Source organism: Halyomorpha halys, unplaced genomic scaffold, assembly GCF_000696795.3.
Source record: "Halyomorpha halys isolate HHAL.00 unplaced genomic scaffold, Hhal_1.1 Scaffold992.1, whole genome shotgun sequence".
In the NCBI taxonomy this organism is placed as follows: Eukaryota; Metazoa; Arthropoda; class Insecta; order Hemiptera; family Pentatomidae; genus Halyomorpha; species Halyomorpha halys.
In genome coordinates this window covers 627,534-632,942 of record NW_027116029.1, presented here as the reverse complement: position 1 = coordinate 632,942, position 5,409 = coordinate 627,534, and positions in this window count along the sequence as shown.

The window sequence follows — 5,409 nt, the reverse complement described above, 5'->3', positions numbered from 1 at the left end:
AAAATCAAATCAATTTTATTTTCAAATGAGCCACTATTTGAGCAAGTAATTAGATATATCTTTATAAATGCATATTTGCGTTAAGTTTAATAAAAAAGTTACTCCTATAGCTAATGTGCAAGGGTTTTAAAGTGCCCCTTAGTAAGCAGAATGTCCCTTCAGGAGTTTCAAAATGCTAAAATAGAATACTAATAAGAATTAATGAACTTGAAAGTGATCCTAAAAGTGAATTACTTTACTCCTTAAAGGATAGCATTACTCCACTGAGGTTTTGTGCCCCTGAATGTGGCACACCAGTGGTAGTTAAAGGTGTGAAAGAGCTGGAAGAGAAAGAGGAGAGATATATCTTAAAATTAGCAATTACAAATTTCAGTCGAAAAATAATCTTAAGTTTTCTGGTATTTTTCTTTATTCACATGTTATTTTCTGTTAAACAATATGCTTCAAACTTATATTGCTAGATTGCTTCTTCTCAAAGTACAAAGTTAAGAGTATTCATAAAGTTGTTCGAATTATATTAATAATATAACTATGAATCAAGTATCAGTTTTAATTATTAATATCCTCCTTAGTGGAAATTTCCAAAAATGTAACTGAAGATAACTTTGCACCTGAAATAAGGATATTTTGCTGCAGTAAACTGTCCTTATTTTTGGCCTAAGTCTTTCAATATTTTGTTTATTGTCTAATTATTTTTAATTTTCAACACTATTTCAATAAAATAGTAATTTCAAATCAATTAAAATTAATTCAAACAAAACACACCTCTTCTGGATTTATTTCGGGTGAGATTTATACTACATAAAAATTTCTGTTTTGATAATTTTTTTATTTTACTCTTTGATCAAGATAAAGATAACTTTATTGAAGTTATCATAGAATTTTCATTATTTTTTAATTTTATTTTACTCTTATATGCTCCTAGTGTTTGTTTTCTTCGACAATGACAGCCTTTAATTGCACTAGCTATTGATTTCCATATACATAGATATCAACACAGTATTAAATAGTGTTTTTTACATTATGCATATTCTAAGGAAGCCGAGGTATAAATTTCAAGTTTTTCCAATTCTTGTAAATGGTCAGAATTGCAGAGTATAAAAAAAACGTGGAAAAATGGTAATAAAGTAAGCCACTTTGAGGGTATGCAATAGATTGCTTCATAAACACCTCCTATTAACAAATCCTATCTAAATCCATATATAAATTAATCTTAATTGAATGTCAATATTCAGTTTCTAAGAATGCATACAATTATGTGAGTATATTTTTGATTAATAAATAATAAATTTTTAAAAGAATAAATAATAAAAAAAAAAATGAAAATAAATTAATTTTTGGATATTATTGTAGAATCCAAAACAAAGCCTTGAGTCTCTTGAACATCAAATAACCTATCAATAAACTTTTCAATGGATCAAGTATCATCAGAACATAAAAAGATAAGATCACATCAATTTAGATTAGGATCATTTTATCTCACATCAACAGGATAGAAAGACAACCTACATAGAGATGGCACATCACCCTGGGGCAGTTCTTTGGTATGAATTAATGTAATATTTTCTACTTCTGTACTGATGAGGGCTGTGATGACAAAATTATGACTTTTAAGTTACTGATGATCATTTGAGGCTTAAGTTTCACCTTTTTTAATCTTCTGAAATATCATTTAACAAATGAATAATACATAAACTAAACTAGTGGCTTTAATTTTTTTCTTATTGTTACACTTACCACAGATTAGCCATATTATACCCAGAAAAGCATAGTATTTTACAGTTCTATCTGGTTGTATTAGGTATATTAGATTAGATACATATTATAGTGAGATACTGAAGGGATAGAAGTCCCAAATGTTGGCGATACAAGACATATGTTGTAAATAAAACAATAGTAAGGAAGAAAGTAATTTTCAAAACTACTTAATGTATTAAAATAAATCTTCCAAAATAACTTTAAAAAATACTAATAAAAAGATAAAATGACAATTTTAGTACAATCAACAACGTCACAGATAGTCAATTGCATCGGGAATTACAAATGGAGTCAATAGTTTTTACACCAAAAAACAGTTCATGAAGTTCCACTCTCAGTTGCCAACAGTTAAAAGAGCAGTGACCTACAACTTGGGAAACCCAACCTCAACCTGGAGACTGAAGCTCAGGTTGCTGTAGGACATTCTGTTATAAATTCTACATTCATCAATCTATTATTGACATTACTTCAATTTTATTTATTTATTTTTGTCTCTTCGTAGAGCGTACCTCTCAGGTAAGGCCCAAAAAAACAGCATTACTAAAAATGAGGAATACAAAGCAATACAAAGACAAGTAAAATGTTCCCTCCAAAAATGTTATAACTAACTCTGTTCATGAGTTAAAATGAATTGCTACTCTTCCATAATAACTTTCTCTCTTTTGATTTATTCGTTACAACATTTCGAGGCCATGAACCTAAAATATTAAAATTTATAACTAACATTTTTCAACTTTTCAGGGATAAGAAAAAAGTTTTATCATAGATCAAATTAACATATTTTCAGTATTGGTCCACAACAGCCTTTGCCAAAACATATAGGGCTGATTCATTGACATGCCCTACCTATTTGGATTTTAAACCTCAGATAAAAATGTTATACAAAGGATCTGATAGATAAGTGGGCTGGAGCAAGGGACCCAAAGCACTTAGTTTAGAAGGTTGTGTGTTTGATTCCCACCAGGGTTCTGTCAAAATTTATTTCACATCAACCCCGAAAAATGAATCTTTACGTTCTCACTTTGGGGCTGTAAAGGTCCTCAGGTGAGGACTTAAGCCATAAAAAAAAAAATCAAAAATCTTGTCAGAACTAAATTGAGTTGGCCCTATCTAAGATTAAAACCAAGTAGGATTTACTTTCATAAATTTAAGAACTATAGTTAAGGATATTTCATTAGAACAATTTTAAAAGTGTAAACTGAATTTGAAGATACAACCATTGTTTAAATTTTATTTTATTTGTTTTATGACATTGCCATCAGTGTTCAAGAAACTATTAAAGCAAAAAAATTAGTGAAACAAATGTTTAATGCCTAAATAAGTACTTAATGTTTATAAAAACAGAATGAAATTTAAAATTAAATGTATTTATTAGTAAAAAATAATTGAACCAGTATTAGGAAATTAAATTGTAACTGTATGTATATTTAAAGACAACAAGCTTTTGGTTAGAAATTATTGTTAATTGAAAACATCACAAAACTTAAATGAGGCATTGTGTTCTAAATCCAGCATAGTAATTTTTTTTGTTTTGCAGTTTCTGTTCTAGATTGTCATGTAGTGAAAGTTTTGAAACAGTCAAATTACAAGTGTTTAAACTGAATTTGAATGAAATCCTTTCATATCATGATAATACTGTAAAAAAATAATAATAATAATAAAATAAAAAAAAGATAAATAAAAAAAAAATAGTTAAAGATGAAAATAAGAAAATTGGATGGTTTTAGAATAGAAAGTCTCAATTATTTCATTTTTAATTAAAATAATACAAAAAAATATTTCAATTGAAATGAATATTTAATTTTATAAAGTCCAATTCTTATTTACGAAATATATGATATGTTTATTGAAATTATTTCACTGAAAATTGATAAAACTAACAAATTAAAAATATTAAACAACAAAAAACATTTGTATACCTGCTTGTTATATTAAACAATTAAGGGAATAAAAACAAATATGTTTAGTCATGTATTTATTTGCACTAGTGTCATCTTAATAAATTTTAATCCAGAATTTAGTTGATTTAACAGGTAAAAGCTGATTTTGTATGAAAAAAAAATCAGAATTATTGAGTTTTATGATTAAAAATGATATATTACTATGCTTGTCAATAAAAATATGTTGAGAAATTGGTAAAAGTTTAAAATAACTTTCTCTACACTTCGTTATGTGATCTTAAATAGAAAGAATAAAAATGTATAAAAAAAAAAAAAAAGGTCAGAAACTCTCAAATCGACAAAATAATGTTTTTATTCCTAATCAGGTGAAAGTGAATCCATCATTGGGCAAATATACTGATGAAACATTCCAAAAGAGGTAAAATATATCTTCTAAAATTTAAGTTAACTGTAATGAATACAACATGCTAATAGTTACTTAAACAAAACATCATTTTTGAGAGCCAATTATTTTTAGAGGCATTTCTAAATTTAATATCTACAATTCATGGGCCATTAACCAAATAGTGAATTAAAAAAAAAAAATTCTCTGACCTCCAAACAGGAAACAATAAAAATCATGTAGTAGGAATTTAAAATTACAAGGAAATTGGATCATTCAATTTTATCAACAGAAAATCCAATGAGGAGAACTTTATAAGTATTTTGCACATTTTACAATGTCAAGCAGAAATAGTAGTGTTAATGCAAAATTATTTTCTTATCATTTCAACGAGGTAAGGAGTCCAAGCTGGGAGCCAGGAAATGGAAGGATGGTAATTGTCTAATGCACAAAATGTAAATCTAATAAAATATTTTTTGCACTCTTCACTATAAAAAAATCATCAAAAATAAAGAATATTTTAAAACTATTGAGGAATAATGGTTGTATATAGAATATTCAGATGGAAAGACTTTAGAGGTGGATTAAGTTTCTAGGATACTTGAACCACTAATAAGAACCCAAGGCATACACATAAATAATCGAGATTATTACAAGTATTTAAACTAAGAAGTTTCCATATGGAGTGTAAATCTTTGTGTTGTACAAGTGTGCATGAAAAGCTTGTTTGCGTGTATATACAAGTACACTTGTAAGTGTCTGTAATTGTTGACAAGGCTTTGTGTTAGTAGAAAAGGGTTCACTACACAAACTTTGTTAGCTTAGCTTCTGAAAACGTTTATAAAAAGAGATGGATAAAAATATTATATTCAAACCTACTTCATACAAAATTGAAAAAAAAAAGTCTATTAACTTAATTTATCAGATTATTTTGTAATTTTAGAGATTTAATAACCTAAAAAAATAGGGTTACTCCAAAAAAAAATACTCCACATCAAGGGGCTGGAGGAAACGGGTAGAGTTAGCTGGGAGAGCTACAAATCTAATGTTTTTTTTTCTTCACCCAGTTTCAAACCTGGATGTTAAGGTGTGAACTTAGATTGTTTGTCCCTTATTATCACTTTTTCTCCAGCTTGCTTCTGGTGTTTTATGAGATCTAATATGAATTTAAATTCGAATTTTTTGTAAATAGCTCAATTCTTATATTTTTCTACAGTAATCATTTCTTTTAGATTTCGTTTATCTAACAGTGTATGATTTGACAGTTTGTTCTGGTTTGTTAAATTTATTTGTTACAGAGGTACAACTTTATTTGTGTATACCCTTTGTTTTAAGTACTGTTCAAGATATTCCAAAAAAAAAAAAAAA